At 33.5% G+C, this 24,622-nt stretch overlaps 1 protein-coding gene across 3 annotated transcripts in view; it reads right to left on the minus strand.

The window, feature by feature from the left end:
* Positions 1-24,622, minus strand: part of LOC114325820 (homeodomain-interacting protein kinase 2) — a 273,933-nt gene that overhangs the window by 119,259 nt on the left and 130,052 nt on the right. The gene's annotated exons all lie outside the window — the stretch shown is intronic.

A 24,622-nucleotide genomic window follows, 5' to 3' on the forward strand; every position in this document is an offset into this window, starting at 1 on the left:
GCATATTTTTACTACTATACATAAATTAATGTTTGTTAAATTGACTGAATTCCTTTTTGGTGTATTTTTGACTCCCAAACAATGAAAACAAAACTATATATGTTGTTATATAATTTTTATGGGCAAAAATTAGAAAATTAATTTATGTCAAAGACCACGAGATCATAGATTTTTATCGCCCTGTATATGGCCAAAAATTGTAAATAGTATTAGTTAGTCATAAGCCATTAATGTTTCTATGATCGGACTTATACAATTAATACGGTCATATTAGAAAGTACATGTATTCGCTTTGAGGTGAAAAATAGGACGTTTATAAATGCTTCTTAGAAGGAAAGACGGTAAACACAATTGTTGAGTTTTAGAATATCGTTTTTTTTTATAGAAAAGTTGTATACAAAATTAATTTGTTCTTAAGAAATGAAAGGCGGGATGTAATGTTGTAGAGCGGATGTTTTGTGATTGGCAGGAGAGACGGTTGGAGGGAGAATAGAGTGTTTGAATCTGGTTTTGAGGAGAAAAAAAGTTTCACGGTGTAATGAACATCTGGAGAGAGCAATCCAGTTTTTGAAAAGTAAGAAGTCTGTGTAAAGTGGTGAAGTTGGCGGCCGTGTAAGCAGAATCGTGTTGAAACGAAATCGTTGATCGAGTTGAGAAGTTAAATCTCCTTGTGTCCGAAGAGAATCCTGTTTCTGTCTGGAACGAGTAGCCGGTTGGTATCAATTTGCACAAGATATCGAGCAGAGAGAAAACTGAGGAGAGATTTCAAGCGAGTGCTGTTGTTTGTTTGTGAAGCAGTTTGGACGAGAAGGATCGTTCGCAACATCCTAGGAGCACGTGTGAGAAAATCGAGGACTACACAATCCATGAGAAGAAGTAAAGAAGAGAAAAAAAGGTTAGTCAGATTATTATTTGTGAAACGGAGAGTTTTTTATATCGCATACCATATTTGTTTATTTTTTATTGAACAGTTCTACATATAGCAAAATGTAGTCATTCATAAATTCAAAGAAGAAATAAGTAATCTATTCAAAAGGTGAAAAGTAAATTTTGTTTTTTCTATATAATAGTAAGAACAGTCTAACGAATTATTTAAATGAAAATTTTGTTAAAAAAGGAGATAGCAGAATTAAAGATTAATTTATTAGATAAGAAATAGTTGCAACAAAATTGAGTCTTAGCATACATTTAAATCTTATATTTATGGTATATTGGATAAATAAATAATATTTATAGAATTTATATGACATTGAGTATATTTATTTTCCTTATTTTGTCCTGGATGAAGTAAGCAACTAGAGATACTAGAAGCCACAAACCAAAGGTAATACATTAAAATAAATTAGCCCTGAGAATAAATTTTATTGAAAAATTTTATTTAATTTTGGTTTTGTTTTCCATAAGTAGTAATTAAAATGATTAATTAATCAAAATAAGAATATGCTGATCAATCTCATAACAGAGCATAACAATGTATATAGGCCGCAATAACCAAAACAAAGATAATGTAATCAGATAGAACCTCACCACCGAAGACTTTAACTTTGAGCACGTCAGAGAATTTAAGTATATTGGAACAACAATAACTGAAGAAAATAAACAATAGAAATTTCACAAGAAATAAACAATAGGATGCAAGCCAGCAACAGATGTCTGTATGCCCTTCAAAACCTTATAAAATCGAAATAACTAACAAGACATACAAAGATGGACGATAGCAAACGTAGTAGAAGAGCGACTAAGTGTTTGGGAAAAAATCCTAAGGAAGATCTTTGGAGTGTATACTGCTCTGCTAAGTAAAAACGTCCTATCTAACGATATTAGAATTTTGAGAAAAAGCCATATTTGTAGTTAAACTGTGCCATCCTCATTTTAAAAAACAGACTATTGCTTTTTTGCACATAAGTAGTTCATTAGGATTATTTTTTTTTTCATTCACTGGCAATCACTAAAACAACCCCAAGATTGACATTTGATACATAGGAGTTTTTAACTAAGTATTAATAATGTATAGGTTATCTCAAGAACTATTAATTTTTCAGATAGGACTTTTTTAGTTTAGATATGAATGACAATTAAAATTTTACGGTTCGGTTAATAGTATGCGGTCTACCTCGGGGGGTGCGATCTACCTGAAGGATTTGCACAAAATAATGAAATGTAAGAAAACTCTTGTAGAAAAAAATTTTTATTCACAAGTAATAAACATTAAGGAGCAAAATAAATGTAAAACAAAATAAAAGTAAATCTACCAGGCCATTTTATTTGAAAAGAGGGGTTGATATTTACGCACCGTGGGAAAAAATTACGGTGTTATATGCATAATAGTAAAGAAACTGCTTAAAATTTATTGTATATTCCTAAATAGTAGTATACAGGGTGTCCAGAAACTCTACCGACAAACGAAGACAGGAGATTCCTCAGATAATTTTAAGACATTTTAATCCAATTCACCTAGACCGAAAATGCTTCCTAAGGGAGCTAGAGCTGTTTGCAGATGGCGTCATGCAATTAGTTTTTCTTAAATACCTCTAGAACGCTTCTATTTAGAAAAATGAAAATTTGTATACATATTTACTTTCCAGAAATGAATCGATTCCATCAATTGCAAATTTCTAGTAGCGGTCATAGGCGTTCGTTTTGGATAGGGCAACGGTTATTTTATCGCATAACTTTTTTGTCTTCAACTTTTAAGCATTTTTGATACTGGATTATTAAATTGTGAGGTATTCTAGTACTAAAAGGTTCTTCTTCTTATGGTGCCTATCCGTTACGGATGCTGGACACTAACATGGCTATTCTGACTTTGTTGACTGCTGCCCTGAAAAGTCCGGTAGTGGTTAAGTTAAACCATTTTCGCAGGTTATGCAGCCAGGATATTCTTCTTCGTCCTGGACCTCTTTTCCCATGCACTTTACCTTGAAGTATGGTCCGAAGTAGGTCATATCGTTGTTCATTGCGCATTACATGGACCAGGTATTCCAGTTTGCGACGTTTTATGGTTACGACTAGTTCGCGCTCTTTACCCATTCTATGTAGAACTTCTTCGTTGGTAACTCTGTCTATCCAGGAAATCCTCAAAATGCGTCTATAGCACCACATCTCAAATGATTCGAGTCTCTTCAGTGATGCTTCAGTTAAGGTCCATGACTCCACGCGAAATACAGGCGAAAATCCAGGACAAGAGAAGTGTAGGAAGGAGACGAATCTCGTGGTTGCGTAACTTGAGGGAATGGTACGGATGCACATCAACCGAACTATTCAGAGCAGCAGCATCTAAGATCAGAATAGCCATGATGATTGCCAACCTCCGTCGCAGAGATGGCACGTGAAGAAGAGAAAACGGTGTATCCTATCGACTTAAAGTAAGAGTCCCTTTCAGTACTAGAATACCTCACAATTTAATAATTCAGAGTAAAAAAGGCTTAAAAATTAAAGACAAAAAAGTTAGGCGATAAAATAACCGTTGCCCTACCCAAAACGGACGCCTATGACCGGTACTAGAAATTCGCAATGGATGGAATCGATTCATTTATGGAAAGTAAATACGCATACCAATTTTCCTTTTTCTAAATAGAAGCGTTCTGGAGGTATTTAAGAAAAACTAATTACATGACGCCATCTTCAAAGAGCTCTAGCTGCCTCAGGAAGCATTTTCGGACTAGGTGAATTGGGTTAAAATGTCTTAAAATTATCTGAGGAATCACCTGTCTTCGTTTGTCGGTAGAGTTTCTGGACACCCTGTATATAAATGTTTGTTAGTACTTAGCAATAAACATTTCGCCTACAAAGGTGCCTTTCATTATTGTGTGCAAACCCTTCTGAGAAAAGATTATGGTGATTAGCCCACATATACAGTACCGACAAAATCAACCTTTATAAAATGAATTAATCGCATAAGTCAGAAGAATTATTATTTTAATTTTACAAATTAATACTTTGTTATGTCAATTTTCTATTTTAGTTGGGAATAAGCCACAAAATTGGCTTAGTCCCAACTAAAGTAGCAAATTGATATGACAAATTCAATTCTGATTATTCAGTATTAAATTGTAAAATTAAAATAATATTTCTTTGCGATCTCTATCTAGCCTATTTATACGTTTTATTCACTTTGTAAATTTTTTTGTCGGTATTGTAAATATAATACAGCTTGATACACCGCATCCCTAGGTAGACCGCAAGCTATAGTAGAAACGCGACGGTAGACAGCATACTATATTAGCATCAATTTTCTCATTACATAAGTTTATTAAAAAAAAAAAAATAGGCAAAACTGTTACGTATTTTATATTTCAATTAATCAACCACAATTATCACGTATCCAATTATTTTTCAAATATCTGTATGAGAAGTGATGGGGTATTTCATATGACTTACAGTAATTTCCCACTATTTTTTATAGTCATATTATATTTCGTATAAGCACTAGGTCAACATTAATTTCACCCGTTGAATGATTTCAACATGACTTACTTAGATAAAAAGTCCTATCATTAAGTCCAGAAGAAGGTGGAAGTTTAGGACGGAAATTTTGCTTCAACAAAATGTACGACAGATTGAAGAATAGTATAAAGATACTGCTGATGTGTTACAAAGCGATTTGGGGAAGCGAGATCGGTTCTGCTGTACATAATAATATAATTATTCCTCAACATGCAGTTATTTGCCACCTCTGTAAATTTACTCTTCCTGGACATGTCTCGTAAGGTCCATAGTTCCTTATCTATTATTATGAGTTTATTGAAAAATCGGATAAAGACATTCATGATAATGGGGATATTTATTTTATTATTTCTACACTAAATGTAGTTTAAATAGTACAAACTTTATCGAATGCTACTTTCAGTGCACTATTTACAACGTTCTGATTTATCAGGTCGAAAGGATAACAATCTCCGCAAGATAATTGCAAAAGACAACTTTTCCATTTTACTGATATTTGTCGCATGCCGTGACTTCCGTGCCACCAGGGATAATAATCCTCGATGTATGCAATTTTATACTTTGTCATTCGATCTATTAAGACTGCTTATAGAATCCTTTCAATGTAGCTGAATGATCTTTAACTATTTAATCAATTTTCCGAGTTTTAAATTATCTCTGTTACAATATACAGTTATTTTTAGCATTAAATCTATGGCGAACACAATACAATCATTGTTTTGTTTTCAGATTAATCAATTCAGTTTGAAGTTATACTGATTCTTGGTACGGGATCATATTCGATCGGGGCATAACACGAAAAAAAAAAAAACAAAAATGTGCAGTTCTAAAGATTATTAAAATTGAAATGTTACTTGCGTCACCCAATGCGTGTAATGAGGATGATAATAGTCTGTGATTTGGTTTTCTGTCGGACACAAATGATAGAATAAATAATCCAGTAATTTGGAAAAATTTTCAAGATCATTTAGAACATATTAACACATGTCCACTTGCACGTTCCAGCTAAACTACACTGCACCGCAAAGTTAACCGGACACGAAGTTTATCGTAAGTAAAAAGTATTAGAAAAACGAATTTTAATTTTTTTTTATTGTACAACAAATAAAAATTTACAATTTTTTTTATTCCGGAGTAAGATATTTTTCAAATCGAAAAATATCTTCTATCTATTTCAAATTGACAATATCCATTTGACTATGATCGATAGATATATGGCTTTAATAAACCAACTTTGGTAATTTTTTTTCATTATTGAGACTTTTGTAAAATAAAAAGGCAGCGGTTTTAAAAATATCCGTTCCGAACGTTGCCAATCATCTGAACTCTTCTTGAGTATTTGCTGTGCTTACTTCCTTCCACCCTTGTTGGTCCTGTGTCACTGTTTTCCACTGACTCAGTTCCATTTTCTCCAGATCCTCTATGACTGCATAGTTTCACCGTTTTCTAGGCTGTCCTATAGACCAAGTGGTTGTGTCTGCGTCTCGTTTGCATTGCTAAGAAAAATCTGCTTCCCGCCTGTGTTCGTGTTTCAACTTCTCGTTCTACTTTGCTGTCATTGGTGATTGTTGCAACTGTGTGCGGTGTCCTTTTTGTTCCTTTCGTATTTATTGGTTCAATAATACTACCACAACATTTTTGATTTTACTTAAAGTATCGAACTAGTTTTAATCTGTATTTAGCGGATACACATGTACACGTCACTGTTTGCGTTTTAATCAAGTTCAAAAAGAGAAAAAGCGTTAGTTGACTAAGGGAACCAGTAGGTAAGAGAGAGCAAAAAAGCATCTGTTGCGAAAAAATAAGTTATTTTTCGCATGTGAAAAATTGTACAACTTGTTTGAATTGCTTGTAACAATCTAATAAATCGTGTGTATTTAGCTAAAACTATTATTATCTTGCTAAATATCTAGGCAAAAATATTTTAAAAGTGCAGGCACTGCATACAGTTTGAAAACATTCCATACAAATGTACGCACACGCAAAGTCACAATCCTCGGAGTTTTTAAGTCCCTCTAATCTCATCGGTGATCTAGGATCACTGTCAAATATCAAACAATGATTATTCATATCCGATATTTAACAGTATAATTTTATCACCCCGTATATCACATGAACCAATTTGTTATTGTATAATTACATGTGCGGGTCTCTAATTTAGCTCACGAATTGCAATTTGTAAACAATAATTCGGGCAATTGCATATTTAATTTGATGATCGAATATATTTCTTTGTTCTCAATATTTTTGTAAACATACTCAGCGCGTGGCCTGACACCAATACTGGTGCCACCGCTGAGAAAGAATATACATTTTAGAATCATTCATTAGAATCGAGTCAACCAGGCCAGATGTGCCTTTAAATTCATTCAACATGTAGCTTCATTATAGAGTCTTCAACTAATTCGCGTACAAGCCACATATCAGTACCACAACGTTCTCTCGGGGTAACTACCCTGGTGTCTACCGCTATCAATAAATAATCTAAGTGCTATTGGTGTTTCAATAACTGAAGATAATCCTCCACTGAGCCCGAAGATTTAGACATGGTCCTTCGAGCCCATTCTGTATTACAACATACATATACCCTAAAACATTTTGCTCAGTCTTAGTTTCTCACATTTTGCGTTGTGAGAGCTATATGACTTATCATTCACAAATGGTTTACCTTGCTACTCGCTAATGCTGCACCATGCCCCTGCAAACTAAAAAGTTTGACGAAACAATTTCCTTATTTCTAAAATCTTTCACGGTAAGTTCCGATAATAAAGATACGTGCATAGAAGTTTCTAAGATCCAACACTATTTTCTCGTTATCTCATACTCCTTTGAGACATCAGAGATGTGAACCGCATATGTTGATACATTTCTTTGATAATTAATCTTACTGTGTAACGTACATATATTTCTATACAGAAATGTGGCATTCGGAATTTTAAAAAGCTAAAGATTATGGCAGCAAAGGAATAACAAAAATGAAAACATATTTTGTTTATCAAAAATAGCTAGAGACGATGTCTTATGTACAAAACTAAAATCGTTTAAACTGACGCAAATTTGTTGCAACAGTTTTGGCAAAATACAGGTTACGTAACTGCTCGAGCTCATGTACAGTTTGTCAAAACTAGGAACAACTTTTAAAATTCTACAATCGGCACGCCCACTTGATGAGCAGTGAAATTATCGGAAATTATCTTAGTAAGAAAAGTAATCTCGACCTGTAAAGTACGTTTAAAAATCAGGTAGACGAGTCCAGCCGTTCATCAATCTTTTGAAAAGAATACTGTCACTATACGAAATTTATCATTTTTTAATATACTTAAAAAATGATAAATTTCGTATAGTGACAGTATTATTTTCAATGTGCATGGTATTAAGAGTATATTGAGTATCAACGTAAAAAGTATCAATGCATGAACTAGATGTGGGACAATTATACGCCTTCATATTTATTTTCAAATAAAGACCATTCAACAAAGTAGTAAAATAAAAATTAACGCTCAATAAAACCTTAAAATTACCGTTTTCATTAACGGGAGAAGAGAACGAGGTTAACTTTTATCGAAATTCGAGTTTATGCTCTGTAAAAGAGAACACTTATTACGACTTTAAAATTACTTCAAAATGGAAAGCATTATTATGAAATCCGTGTTTACTTGAATGTTGGCTTTAAAGTTAAAGATTTTAAAATTATTACGTAACCAGGCGGTAAAAGGTTTCTTTTTTTTTTCAGGACGACTGTTTTTATAATAGGGAATTTGCACATTTTTGTTTTATTACAGAATAGTGTTTAGTTTCGTTTAAAAATGAGATTTCCAAAATTTCACGCCTCAAAACCTTATAATAACTTAAAAAGTACAAATTTAAAATCTTCTGTGTATTTAAATCATTTCAAACGATCGAAAAAGCGCGCGAAACCTTGTGACGTCATATTCATGTCTAAAGCAAGCTCTACACTCTCGGGAAGTTCCTCGACGAAGCACTAGGAAAAGTTATCCGAAGTGCATCTTTACACACTCGTTCAACTTCGAGGAACACATTCGCGCGGGGAGAAACTAACTTCGAATCCTTTGACTCGGTTGCAGAAACCAACACAGAATGGAAGTAGCCCGAGGCGAAGCAAAGTCGCATGAAGTACCTCTCTACACTCTTGTGCTCGCTGAACGTCGATCTACTTCGCGAGTCCCTATAGAGGACGCTTAATGTAAAATTATATATCATTCTGTTGAATTATATATCATTTATTGGATTATTGTGTTGTGTGTGTGTTTATTATGGAAATTAAAAGTAGATATTCAATTGTTGTTTTAGTACCATCGTGTTAAAGTAGAACCATTAAAAACCCCAACAAAATATTTATTGGCCGATTAAAATGCACACTGAAAGGAAATTTTCAGTTAATTCCCAAAGTCTTGATTTATGTGAGATCATTTTTTTAAATGTAAGTTTAATATCTGTTGTCTGCTTAATAGTTTTCTAATTAAATCAATTTTAAACAAAACGAAAATATAACTTTAGGTATATTTTGGTAAATGTGAATAACAGATTGAATGATATTTAATACCTACACAATATTTTTCTGGAACTGTTTTTACTGTAAAATTAAAATAAACTAATCATAATAATAAAGATTTATGTTCATACTTAATGGGTAAGTTAACATACCTACTGCCCTTTAGAAAAAACCTCTTCAGTCATTTTAAAAAAATTGTCTCAACAAAAACACTCAAATATTATGAAATATATCGTTCACAGCAACTATCTAAAGATTTATAAAACCGAGGTACACCATAAAATGATTGCAACAAGTAAACGGATATCAAAGATAATGAATTAATTGCGCGAATCTCGAATTTTATAATAATATAACGTCACGACCAATCAGGCCTCCTTTTGGGCTGGCTGCTACAATTTGAATGTTCTTTCGTTTAGGGGCCAAACGAAAGACAAAAACAACTTTTTTGTTTGACCTAAATTTTAAATTATGTGCTGTTGTGAGTTATAGCATTTTTTTTCTAATTTAAAATTTTATTCAAGTTCCCTATTAAAAAATCATTGTGAAAAGGATAATGTTAAAGCAACAACTTTATGTCACTTTGTTTTTTTTTGTGATTATTTGCTTTTATAAATCTAAATACAACTGTGTCGTCTAAACTAGAGCAAAAAATGGTTTGTTTGGATATGTCGTTAGTTATACTTATAGTGTGTAACTGTCTGTCATAATAACCTATATTAATCTAAACCAACTATGACGTTACAAGCAATTAAGAATTATTTATTAATAGATTAAATTTAAAACAACTATATTTCATAGCATCAATTTAATTGCTCAGTACAATAATTAATTATCTAGCCACAATGTAAAAATTTGTGTAAGTGCAATAAGTTATATTATGTCTCGATATGATAGAGGGGGAAAAGCTAGAAATCTAAAGAATTCTGCAGGATTACAGCATTGACATAAGTACTTTACCTACATATTATATCAATCAATACGTTAGTTTGGTATACCAGAAAAACTTATCTGATTAACGAGAATGGCAATTTCTAACTTAAAAGCCAGTGTTATTATGATACAGGGAGAGAATTCTATAACTTTTGAGATGTGTGTGTGTGTGTGTGTGTGTGTGTGTGTGTGTGTGTGTGTGTGTGTGTGTGTGTGTGTGTGTGTGTGTGTGTGTGTGTGTGTGTGTGTGTGTGTGTGTGTGTGTGTGTGTGTGTGTGTGTGTGTGTGTGTGTGTGTGTGTGTGTGTGTGTGTGTGTGTGTGTGTGTGTGTGTGTGTGTGTGTGTGTGTGTGTGTGTGTGTGTGTGTGTGTGTGTGTGTGTGTGTGTGTGTGTGTGTGTGTGTGTGTGTGTGTGTGTGTGTGTGTGTGTGTGTGTGTGTGTGTGTGTGTGTGTGTGTGTGTGTGTGTGTGTGTGTGTGTGTGTGTGTGTGTGTGTGTGTGTGTGTGTGTGTGTGTGTGTGTGTGTGTGTGTGTGTGTGTGTGTGTGTGTGTGTGTGTGTGTGTGTGTGTGTGTGTGTGTGTGTGTGTGTGTGTGTGTGTGTGTGTGTGTGTGTGTGTGTGTGTGTGTGTGTGTGTGTGTGTGTGTGTGTGTGTGTGTGTGTGTGTGTGTGTGTGTGTGTGTGTGTGTGTGTGTGTGTGTGTGTGTGTGTGTGTGTGTGTGTGTGTGTGTGTGTGTGTGTGTGTGTGTGTGTGTGTGTGTGTGTGTGTGTGTGTGTGTGTGTGTGTGTGTGTGTGTGTGTGTGTGTGTGTGTGTGTGTGTGTGTGTGTGTGTGTGTGTGTGTGTGTGTGTGTGTGTGTGTGTGTGTGTGTGTGTGTGTGTGTGTGTGTGTGTGTGTGTGTGTGTGTGTGTGTGTGTGTGTGTGTGTGTGTGTGTGTGTGTGTGTGTGTGTGTGTGTGTGTGTGTGTGTGTGTGTGTGTGTGTGTGTGTGTGTGTGTGTGTGTGTGTGTGTGTGTGTGTGTGTGTGTGTGTGTGTGTGTGTGTGTGTGTGTGTGTGTGTGTGTGTGTGTGTGTGTGTGTGTGTGTGTGTGTGTGTGTGTGTGTGTGTGTGTGTGTGTGTGTGTGTGTGTGTGTGTGTGTGTGTGTGTGTGTGTGTGTGTGTGTGTGTGTGTGTGTGTGTGTGTGTGTGTGTGTGTGTGTGTGTGTGTGTGTGTGTGTGTGTGTGTGTGTGTGTGTGTGTGTGTGTGTGTGTGTGTGTGTGTGTGTGTGTGTGTGTGTGTGTGTGTGTGTGTGTGTGTGTGTGTGTGTGTGTGTGTGTGTGTGTGTGTGTGTGTGTGTGTGTGTGTGTGTGTGTGTGTGTGTGTGTGTGTGTGTGTGTGTGTGTGTGTGTGTGTGTGTGTGTGTGTGTGTGTGTGTGTGTGTGTGTGTGTGTGTGTGTGTGTGTGTGTGTGTGTGTGTGTGTGTGTGTGTGTGTGTGTGTGTGTGTGTGTGTGTGTGTGTGTGTGTGTGTGTGTGTGTGTGTGTGTGTGTGTGTGTGTGTGTGTGTGTGTGTGTGTGTGTGTGTGTGTGTGTGTGTGTGTGTGTGTGTGTGTGTGTGTGTGTGTGTGTGTGTGTGTGTGTGTGTGTGTGTGTGTGTGTGTGTGTGTGTGTGTGTGTGTGTGTGTGTGTGTGTGTGTGAAAAAATGGCTTGGATGCGAGTCCGTTAGCCACAGATTTTTATTTTATTTTTACCTCAATTTATTAGTTTTGTTATATTTATACGTATTTCACTTAAATGACTATACAGTGGAACCTCGATAAGTCGGATTAATCGGGACCGCGGCCGATCCGGGTTATCGAAAATCCGGGTTAGCCGGAGAATATGGTAAAAATTAATAAAATACTGTATACTTACAGGTAAACTCCATTGAAATATTGAAAAACATGAAATACATATGGACAAGACATCTAAATTACGTACAGTTGTATAAAGTATTGTTCATTTCTTGGTAAAAAACTCAGTCAAACTGAAAAAATGTTTGTTTTGACTGATGAAAATCGGTCCGGGTTAGCCGGACTTCCGGGTTATCGGAGGCCGGCTTATCGGGGTTCCACTGTATTTGTTTCTTTCAAGTAGTTTATGAGTAATATAAATATTTCTATTTTATGACAACTTATTAGATATTCTATACTAATTGGAAAATGAACTTGTGTTTGTCGTAAATTGTAATATAAAAAGATGGACTTAGACAAATGGATGCCCTGGCTTGCCTCCTATTTAATATTGCATTGGAAAATGCGGTCCGACACACATGAATTAGAGACGACGATATTATTTAAAATAGATCAATACAAATTTTAGCATATTCTGATGACATTGACACAAGAAAGTGTAGCGAGTGAGATGTCGAGCAATATTTCCCAGCATTGGAAAGGGCCGTAAAAAAGGTCGGTCTAGTCATCAACGAAGACAAAATCAAGGACATGTTGGTGCATGGATCATAAAGCCAGGGCCGCGTTTAGGTCAATTGACGCCCTAGGCAATTCTCTAGTAGCCGCCCTTCAAACATGTACCTACCACTTTTGCGAAAAAAAAATTGCCGAAATTTTTATTTAAATAAGAATACACTAAAAATGGATTTAAACTATGTACGATCGCGATGTTTATATACCTATAACAGAAAAAATCGTCACTCCAGTTCGATCACATCCGAGAATTCTTTTCAAAAAAAGACTTTTAAAAAAAAATTTTTTCTTAACAAAATCGACAAATTGTTAACACGTTCTTGCATCATACTTGATGGGAAATTATTTTTATTTCTTGACATTTTCTCAGCGGACACGTTGGCAACTGAGATGAACAAATAAATGTGCAAAGCAATGTCAAAATTAGGGAAAATATCTTTCAATCCACTTAGTGCAGTCATTGAAGGTTTTCACCTCCGACTTCGTTGAACCTCCATCGACTTTCTTGAAAATTGGTGAGATGTTAGAGGATACCTCAAGGAACAAAGGTGACATGATGCCAACTTGAGCATTTACCGTGGTGGTGGATGCCACCCCATCTCAGGGGTGAAAATTATTACTTTTTAGATAATCCCGTAAATCGATAGAGACACAAACTCTAAGCAGAATTTGTTATATAAAGTTATTAATATAAATCAATACTTTTTGAGTTATTAAAGATCAAAGATTTTATTTGTTTCGTAAAAATGCATGTTTTAAAGCTGTTTTTCACGTATTACTCAACACCTAAAAGCTTTTACAAAAAAGTTATTATTACCAAAATTAAAGATAATAAAAATCTGAATACACTCCTCACTTAAAGAACTAAAAAAAAAAATCTAAATTTTTAAAATTATCGTAATTTTCATTTTCTTTTGATAATAACGCCAAAAATACTCAATATACGTAAAAAGTGATATATGTATAACCAAATTTTAGCTTTTTCTGTATCAAATATTTTACCTGATTACCATTTCTGTAGGGTAAAAAATAACCGAGATAGAAACGTTTAAAGCTTAAATTTTGCTGCGAGAACCATGTAACCGGGGCCATTCAACCTTTTATTTAAAAAAAGAGTAGGTCAACTTGGTTTAATAGCCATTAAAATTTACTTTCAAATAGTTTTTAGGCAAACCTGATATCGTAAAAATTAATGGAGTTATTTAAAAAAAAACAATAACTTATTTGTAAAAGTTTTTAAAAGATAGATTTTGAAAAATATTTGGTGCATACATTTTAATGCTATCAACTTGTTCGGGGGCTCATTTTATAGATATTTCTAAGTACTTTGACAAATGTTTAATAAGGTTATGTTATAAAATGCATCATTTTCCCGTTATTTAAGCTTGAATAGGTACTTAGATTTGGGTACTCACCGAAAAAAATATACATTCAATTACCTATTATAACTCACTTTTAGTTAACATTAAAAGGTTTTTCCAGTAAGGAGTTTATTTCATTTTTTATTAGCTTCAATTTTGGTAATAATAACTTTTTGGTAAAATCTTATAGTTTTTGAGTTATTTATGAAAAATCGGTTAAAAACATGCATTTTTATCACGAAAAATTAAAATCGTTGATCTTTAATAACTCAAAAAGTAATTTCAATAACTTTAAGTAACAAATTTTGCTTATAATTTGTCCCACTATCTAATTTTGGGGATATTTTTAATAAAATAATGTTCACCCCCGAGAAGAGGTGGCATTCGCCCCCAGGGTAAAAGCGCAATTTAACACCATGTCACTTTTGTTCCTTGAGATATCCTCTAACCACTCACCAATTGTCATGCAAATCGATGGAGGTTCAACGAAATCGGAGGTAATAGCTCATATCCACATTCAGTGACTGCACTAACTCTTCTTATGTCAATTGGTGATTTTATTGTGATATCCAAAATCCAAACGACCCTTTAAGTAAATGCAGATGTACCCATTCATGTATGAATGATGTATCTTGGTCGTCTTTATTTTGTATCAGATTTTCAGCTTCTTTAATAATTTCTTCATTGCTTAATTTTGGCAAATCTGTTAATAACACGAAAACGTTGATAAATAAGTCGATAAGATTCCAGATGTCTATTCAGGTGTCTTATCAGAGTGTCGATTATAATATAGAATGTGTGGATTTTCATCTCATCACTAGCTGAAAAGTTTAGTTCATCATCGGCCTCCTCGTCAAATTGAATTTTTCTTTTCCACTTTCTTATTTCTTTATACATATTTGTTTTATTTGACACAATTTTTTGACTTCCTTGCACTAAAGTAATTTGAAAAAACTTCATAATCTTTAATGACAGAACCCAGATCCATAATTTTTATATACAAATATCTTTTGTACAGTATTCTTGCCGCCCTCTCATAATGTGCCGCCCTAGGCAACTGCCTATATTGCCTAATGGATAAAGCTGCCCTGCATAAAGCAAAAACGAGGAACGAGAAATAGTCTTTGGAAGTAATATCTTTGAACGTGTTGACAACTTCACATTTTAAGAAAATCGATGATGTTGATAGAATTTGAAGTTGAAATATTGGTACGTTGCAATAAAGCATTTTAGAGGATTACAGTAGATTATAGTAGTTGTAAAAAGATTTCAAAATTGAGGCATAAAAACATTTTATTTGGACTCACACTATTGTAAACTGTATTATTAAAATCTGATCTTATAAAAGCCTAATGAGCTAATTGTAAACATTAAATGACGTGTAACCAACGTCATTTTATTTTTTTTACATATTTTTTATAACAGTTTCAAAATAACTGAATCGCTTTAGCAAATTTCGACTGTGAATCATTTGAAGAAATCCAAGAATGGTTTAAAAGGTGAAAGAATGTGACGTCACTAAAAACTGCAGCTATCTTCGCGTCTATTAATTATTTACGTTGACCGCGAATGAGTTCGAATTCCTATCAGTAAGATTTTTTTTTAATTTTTCAATCCTGAACTTTTTATCTTTTATTATTTTTAATCTTATAAATGATTAAAAAGTCAATAAAATCAAATTGGATCAAACAAAGTGACAAAATCGGTTAATTTAAAATAGTTGCCATGTACCTACCATAACATTGGACAGTTTAATATCTCTTTATATCAACAATTTACCATGAATGTGATTTAATGCTTAAGAAATGTCTTATATCAAGTCCCACAAAATTCTTCATACATTCTTCATACGCTTTACAACAAAAAAAATGATTATTTATTATTGTTTTATTATTAGATATTTCATGCAAATACCTTTCTAAATACCTATCTTAACGTAAAATTTTCACCCATTTTGGTTTATTTTTATAAATATCTATTTTATTAATAATAAAATCGTTTTCTATTACTTCCATTTAGCGCGTCTATGATATTGTCAAAATATTAATCTTAGATAATGTCAAAGATTACCACTGTTGCCAAAGTTTATGATACTATCTCCCGAAGTTATATTTTGTTGCTACCTGTTGATCGCTACTGTTTACTCTTAATGTATAACATTAATATTACATAACAAAATTAAATGTAAAAATCATATTTTAAACAAAACGTACCTAGTGGAATAGTTGATTTTTGTAAAAATTCATGGGTGGTCATAATAATATGGCCAGGGACTGTATGTATAATAAAAATAATTTAGGAAGAAAAAAATTAGAGGGCGTCAGAATAAAAATAATATTAGAGGGTAAAAAAAATATGCAGGGTCAGGAAAAATTGGAAAGTGAAAGAAAAATAGGAAGGAGCCAGAAAAAAATAGAAGGGGGCCAAAGAAATAGAGGAAGTTTGAAAAACTTTTAGGGGGATACGATAAAATAGGAGGAAGAAAAAAATGAGTGCAGTGACCGTAGGGGGCAATTGATTATATCCCCGTCGCACAGCGACGGGTAAAATCACAAGTTATATAATTTATTACTTAATTTTCTCTCATAACTTCACTGTCACATAAAATATTGTATGTATATTTGTATATTACTTGTATCCGTAGTACTTATATCAGTTAGTTACACATTTATTCAATTTGATATTAAGCAGACCTTCTCCAAGTTTGTTTTAAAGCAATAAAAAATACTAAAGCGTTACGACGTCAGCTAAGTATCTATATAATTTTATCGTCGTTTTCACTGTGCCTAGTGGTTCGTTTAACCGTGCACATGCACATGTTGCTGGCATATGCTCTATGTAAATTTCAATTATCACTGTCATAAACAATTGCATTTTATCAAATAGCGATTAAGAGTCATACCAGTTTTTAAATGGTGGTAGATTAGGAGATGGTAGTTAAGTCGGTGATACATAATAAGGAGATTGTAATGGCTGTTTATGTTCAATAAAATGCAATGTGGGTTTAAATACCTTCTTTCTATTGTAGTTACATAATTTTTGCAATAACTCACATTACATGGCACTGACCAGCTGTTTCAATTTGGTGTACTCCTTTTTAAGTTTAACAGTGCTCATCTTTTAAGGGCGTACAATAGAATCCAGGCTTACGGGTTTTAAGGGGGTCCCGGTGAATTCGTAACTATTTTAATCCCCCATCCTAATTACAGGCCAATTGGTAACTCTGGCCCTCAGGAAATTTTTAAGTAACCAATCAACTACCGGTGTATTCGTAACTAAATAAAGGTATAATCGTTTAGACTTGAAATAAACATATGGAAAATCTCTTTGCTTTTAAATTATCAGATGGATTTAAATAATTTATCATTGCTAAACATCTAAATATTGAATTTAGAATTACTTGATAAAAACCAAGCTCGTGTAGAGCTATACTTGATGGAAATAATATTTATAACACGTGTTAATGAAACACTATAATATTGTTTCAATTATTTTATTAAGATAATTCAAATTTTGCTATTTTTTATAGGTACATAATATAATACAAATATAATGTTTCTAAGAAAACCAAGAAACATTCGGTTTATATTTAAGGTATTAGATTTAATCAATGGTTTCGAATTCACCTGAAGAAAGTTTCGAGTTGCGAGGTCAGGTAATAGAAAAGTTACAAATTGGCCGGTGTACATTTTGATTTGAAAATTTTTGTCATTAAAAGTTACGAGTTGGCGCGTGTCCGTTTTAAGGTTCGCTGGAAAAAGGGTCATATTTTTCACAGCTATCCAGAATGTGACTCTGGATAGCTGTACTGACACTGTATCCACTCTAGTAACGTTGCACACATATCACATAGCTCTTCAGCATGCAGTCTATTGACCGCCAAATTGTTTATCTACAGTAGAACCCCGTAAATCCGAACCCCGCTAACACGAACTTTCAGCAAATCCGAACCAACGGAAAGTGAACAAAATTTAAAAATTCAGAACAAAAAGTTAAAAACATGTTTATTATACAGAATAAGGCCAGAAAATTGAACAATGTAGGATTAATAGGACTTTGACATTTAAAATTTCTTAAAAATAAATACGTACTTTAATAGTAGTGCATGCTTATAAAGGTTAAACGTAAACCTACTTCGGTTCCCTTAGACAAGCCGCACAACAACGAAACATGAAACGAAAAACATGAAACGTAAAACACGTTTCATGAAAATTAAATACGGCTAAACAAATCTTGAAGTCCGCCTACAAATGAAACGAGTGTGATTCATGCTCATAACACATTTTTATTTTCGGAAAGTTTCATAAATGGCCGGACGTCTATTTGTTTAGCAGTGTTTTATTTCCATGAAACGTAATTTACGTTTCATGTTTCTTTGATGTGCTGCGGTATAGTCAATTTGAGTCCAAAAATATTGTCCACACTCTTGCGAGAACGTTTTGCAACTCGAAATCAACGACAATGAAAGCTTTGAATTACTAGTTAGGCTAAATTTCGGATAATCCGAACTTTTCGGAATCCGAACAGGCTGTCCCCCCAATTAGTTCGGATTTTCGGGGTTCTACTGTATTTCTTTCAGTGAATTGTACATAGAAATTTTCTACGTTTAAATCAGTTTCCTTCATTTCTACGTCTTGATACAGAATAGCAATATTTTTAGTTGGGTATTATTCACGCTTTAACCAATCTAAATGTATTAGGAAATCCATTCAAAGCATACTATACAACATGGAAAATTGAAATCAATTGACTACATATTTCCAAATACAATCGAACATTAACGTGTTAGCTGAATACAGGATTGCTTTATTGAGTTACACTCGCGAGTAGCAACGGTATTAAATTTACAAGTTTCCATGCCAAATTCCCATAAATTTTTCGACGTCACATCAGTTTAGCGTGAAAAGTGTTTTATTTTACACTTTTATCGTTAAATTTTTTGGTGATTTGTCGGGTTATCTAGCGTAATTGGTTTTTAATTCAAATACGTTTAATTTTTGAATACTTTATTTTATTGCAGTAGTATCAAAGTATGTAGTTCTGTTCTTTTTTATGGTGTTAAATCGTGGACCTTGAACGAAGATATGTGCAGAAAATTGGAAGCATTTGAGATGTGGCTATATCGGAGAATTCTTAAAATCCCGTGGTCTGTCCGGGTCACAAATGAGGACGCCCTCAGAAAAATGAAGAAAAACCGACAGGACCACCATCAAATTTAGAAACTTGTAACACTTTGGATACATAATGCAAAATGAATCCAGATATACCCGCTTACAAGCCATCCTGCAAGGAAAATATTTGGAAAGCGAGGTCCAGGAAGAAGAAGAACATCCTGGTTAAAGAACCTCAGAACCTGGTTCAACACAAGAAATGTGCAGCTTTTCCGCGTTGCTGCAGATAAAGTGATGCCATGATGATTGCAGAGATGGGTATATCAAGAAGAAGAATTGAAGTAGTGGGGGAAGAAGAAGAACATCCTGGTTAAAGAACCTCAGAACCTGGTTCAACACAACAAATGTGCAGCTTTTCCGCGTTACTGCAGATAAAGTGATGCCATGATGATTGCAGAGATGGGTATATCAAGAACAAGAATTGAGGTAGTGAGGGAAGAAGAAGAACATCCTGGTTAAAGAACCTCAGAACCTGGTTCAACACAACAAATGTGCAGCTTTTCCGCGTTGCTGCAGATAAAGTGATGCCATGATGATTGCAGGGATGGGTATATCAAGAAGAAGAATTGAAGTAGTGAGCAAGGGTGAAAAATAGGGTTTTAAAATTAATGCAAAGAAAGCAAAAACAATGGTAATCACGAAAAAGAATACTCCAAACATAAAAATATTAAATGAAGACAGCTTACGTTTTATTTCGGTTCAGAGATGATCATATTAGAGTTTAATGGAAAAAACAAGGTATTGAACAAAGGTGTATCGGGGCAGGTTGCATATTAGTGCGCCCAGTGTAACACCGTTGCCATATCCTCAATTTTTTCATACTATCACATTACATGCATTTAAAAAATAGTTTTGTAACACCAATAAAGTTTTTATGTTGTTTTTTAATACAAAAGCTCAAAAGAGACATTTTAATTATAAAAAAGTTGATAAATAAATAACTCAAATAGATGAATGATCATAATAAATTAAAAAATAAATTTGAAACACCAATAAATTAAAATGTTATCAGTTGATCTTCTTCTTTATAAAAATGTTTTAACTTTGATTTAAAATGCCTCTTTTGAGCTTTTGTATTAAAAAACAATATAAAAAACTTTACTTTATTGGTGTTTCAAAACTATTTGTAATGCATGTAATGTGATAGCAAGTGATAGTATGAAAAAATTGAAGATATGGCAACGGTGTTACATGTGTGTATCGCCTTAACTTAGAAGAAGAAAAATGAGAACATTTGATGCTTTCGACATTTTGCTGTATGTATATTTTCGTCTTGTTATTTACTAAAATGATGTTTTGTGTATTCAAAAGTGGTTTTTTCTCTTACATAATTTCTGGTACAATTTATTTTAAAGTAGGTAATTTAATTGTCCCAATTAGCTATGTTTATTAACACAGTTCCCATTAAACTTTTCAAACACAAGTTTATACAATGTTCGTTTAAAAAAACAATTTTTAACGTGCGTTACTTAGTTAGCGTTGTTTTAGTATGTTTCTAAATTTATATTATTTTGGTCATGGTGAAAGTTCAGAGAGAATGATAAAACTTGGTTAACGTCTTGAATGGTTTATAAAATAAGCTTTCAAATGACTTGTCACGCCTTACATTGCTTAATAAAAAGTGTCTCATAACAGATATAATGGAGTATATGTTTTTGTTTTGCGAAATATAGGTATATATCGAAATATTACAACTAAATCGTGTGTGAAATCATAAACTATAATCCACAGATAACTTGATATAAAATCCATTGTACATGTCGCAACATCCTTTGACTTACAGTTTGATGTATGGAGATGGTTCAAGTTTTTAAATGCCAGTTTGCGCTCAAATTTAATGCTTTTTTAAGTAATTTAAAAAATATTATTTTTCTAGTAAAATTGACCATTTTCATGTATTCTATTGTCACACAATAACTACGGCATAAGGATGAACGTCAAAAAAACCAAATATATGACCTTCAGTGAGAATCCCATAAATGATACTAGTATCACAATAAACGGTACCCAACTTGAAAAAGTAAACGAATACAAATACTTGGGAACCCTTATCAATGAAACAGGTGACCAAAATCACGAGATAAAAAGACGTATTGAAATTGCCAGGTCTACTTTTATAAAAATGAAAAAATTATTTTGTAATCGTGATATTAGTATTCATCTACGAACTAGAATGTTAAAATGCTATGTATTCAGTACTTTGCTCTACGGTGTTGAGTCATGGACTCTTAAACAGAGGAATATTAAAAATCTTGAAAGCTTTGAGATGTGGTGCTACCGCCGTATACTAAGAATAAGTTGGGTGGATAAAATTACAAATGAAGAAGTAATACGCAGAATAAATAACAAGCCAGAAGTTCTACTGAATATAAAAAAGAGAAAACTTGAATACTTAGGCCACCTGATGAGGGGACAAAAGTACACATTCCTACAAAACATAATGCAACGAAAAATCCAAGGACAAAGAAATCCAGGCCGTAGAAGAATGTCCTGGATGAGAAATTTGAGAGAGTGGTTTGGCTGTACCACTAACGAATTGTTCAAAACAGCAGTAAATAAAATTAGAATCGCCCTAATGATATCCAATCTCCGATAGGAGAGGCACTCAAAGAAGAGAAGATTGTCACACAAGCTAATTGTCAGCATCCAGGCGTCCATGTCATGTAGTAGGATACTTTGTATGTATATACACTGTGTCCGTAAAGTATGGAACAAATTATTTTTTAGCTAAACAGAGCATTTTAAGAAATAATCCTGAAAAACGTCGATTTTTTATTTTAATTTACCGTATTTTAAAATAATATTCTAATATACATATACAATAATATATATAATAATTACTTTCGAGTAATGACGTCACCGTCATTTTTTTTTAAATGGAACACCCCCATTTTGTCTCAATTTTCGGATCACTCTAGCTGAGCTGATTCCAAAAATGTATCACATGTTGATTGTTGATTCAAATTGGTACAGGGTGGACAAAAATACAATAGTTTTGTGTGTGTTCATAAAGTAACGCGTTAGTTAAATTAACAATATTATCAAAAATACTTATTGTCTAGCGGACAGAATATGATGAAATACATGACTTTATATGTTCGAACTGCAGCCCTTGCTGTATTTGACAGTAATCCAAACGTTGTACAAATTCTTGTTGAACCTTGTTTATTGTGTCTTGAGAAATATTGTTTATTGCTGTCCGAATTCTCTGTTTTAATTCTTGAATATTTGCTGGTTTCGTTTGATACACAACATTCTTCAGATGGCCCCACATAAAATAATCCAAAGGATTGAAATCTGGTGACCTGATATTGTTAATTTTACTAACGCGTTACTTTATGAGCACACACAAAACTATTGTATTTTTGTCCACCCTGTACCAATTTGAATCAACATGTGATACATTTTTGGAATCAGCTCAGCTAGAGTAATCCGAAAATTGAGACAAAATGGGGGGTGTTCCATTAAAAAAAAATGACGGTGACGTCATTACTCGAAAGTAATTCACCCTGTATATTAGAATATTATTTTAAAATACGGTAAATTAAAATCAAAAATCAACGTGTTTTAGGATTATTTCTTAAAATGGTCTGTTTAGCTAAAAAAGAATTTGTTCCATACTTTACGGACACAGTGTATAACACCGGTTTATAGCGTCCTGCGCCTTCCGGTTCCTATTCTCCAGCCGCGTCGATCTGTCCAATATCCTGGTCGGAGATCTCTCTCAGACATGGTTTTCTGGATTCCACTTATCCATGTTGTTTTCGGTCTGCCCCTTTTCTTTCTTTCCGGGGGTTGACATTCCATTATTAACTTTGGGAGTCGATGTTCCTCCATTCTTTGTACATGGCCATACCAACACAGTTGTTTTTGTTGGACTTCTTCTATTATGTTTGTTTTTCTATTCATAATATCTCGTACCCGTTCATTCGTTATATGTGAGACTTTGGAAATGAAGGCGGATTTTCGCCAGAAGTCCATTTCCAGTGCGAGCAACTTCTGTTCTGTTTGCTTATTCAGTTGCCAGGTTTCACATCCATGCAGTGCCACGCTTTTAAAGATGCTATTATATAGCTGTGTTTTCTTTTCTTTTGATATGGTTTTTGGCCAAAGTAGTGAGTTCAAAGCTCCTAGTACCTTCTTTCCTCTATTTCGAATTCTGTCCTTCCACTTTGTTGGATTCTCGTTCCAAGGTATACATAATCAGAGCTTGGCTCGATAATCATATCATCCTCTAGTTGTAACTCATTTTTCTGTCCTCCTATACACATACATATAATGTATTTGGTTTTCTCTATATTAACGTATAGGCCCAATTTTTTGTATTCTCGAAACAGCCGGTTTGTCATAAATATTAGATCATCTTTATCCTGGGCAATCACCACCTGATCGTTAGCAAAATGCAGTGTATATATACAGGGTGTCCAGAAACTCTACCGACAAACGAATACAGGGGATTCCTCAGGTAATTTTAAGACAATTTAACCCAACTCATCTTGTCCGAAAATGCTTCCTAAAGGAGCTAGAGCTATTTGAAGATGGCGTCTGGTAATTGGTTTTTCTTAAATATCTCCAGAACGCTTACATTTAGAAAAACGAAAATTGGTACACATACTTATCTTCAAGAGATAAATCGATTCCATCCATTGTAAATTTCTAGTACCGGTCACAGGCGTCCGTTTTGGGTAGGGGAACAGTTATATTATCGCACAACTTTTATGTTTTTAATTTTTAAGCATTTTTGAGTCTCGATTATTAAAATGTAAGGTATTATTAAGGTACTAAAAGGTACTCTTAGTGTCGATAGGATACACCGTTTTCTAGAAAAATCGATTTTAAAATTTTTCGTGTTTTTAATATCAATAAAAAAAATTAAAAAAAAACTATTTAGAAAAAAGAAAACTGGTAATTTTATTTAAATTCTACAGATGAATCGATTTCATTAATTGCCAATTGCTAGTACTGGTCATATGCGTGCGTTTTGGGTAGGTCAACGGTTATTTTATCGCATAACTTTTTTGTTTTCAATTTTTAAGAATTTTTGACACTAGATTATGAGGTATTCTAGTACTAAAAGTTACTCTCGCTTTAAGTTGGTAAAATACACCGTTTTTTTTTGAAAATTTGTTTCAATTTTTTTTTAAATTCAGGAAACGAAAAATTTTCAAATCGATTTTTCTAGAAAACGATGTGTCCTATCGACTTGAAGCAAGAGTATCTTTTAGTACTAGAATACCTCACAATTTAATAATCTAGTATCAAAAATGCTTCAAAGTTAAAGACAAAAAAGTTATGCGTTAAAATAACCGTTGCCTCACCCAAAACGGACGCCTATGACTGGTTTTAGAAAATCACAATGGATCGAATTGATTTATCTCTGGAAGATAAATATGTTTACCAATTTTCGTTTTTCTAACTAGAAGCGTTCTGGAGGTATTTAAGAAAAACTAATGACAAGACGCCATCTTCAAAGAGCTCTAGCTCCCTTAGGAAGCATTTTCGGACTAGGTGAATTTGGTTAAATTGTCTTAAAATTATCTGAGGAATCTCCTGTCTTCGTTTGTCGGTAGAGTTTCTGGACACCCTGTATAGGCAATTTTATTATAATTTAGTATAATTTTATTTCTATTCGTGTTTAATAAAATTGTGCGTTAGCTGCCATTATCCAAAAGATTAAATTACAAACGAATATTAGTAATCTCAACTGAGACGTAACTGTTCCAGCTTTTCTCAGAATACTATTTTAGGAACCCCAT

The sequence above is a fragment of the Diabrotica virgifera genome, chromosome 3, assembly GCF_917563875.1.
Source record: "Diabrotica virgifera virgifera chromosome 3, PGI_DIABVI_V3a".
Classification (NCBI taxonomy): Eukaryota; Metazoa; Arthropoda; class Insecta; order Coleoptera; family Chrysomelidae; genus Diabrotica; species Diabrotica virgifera.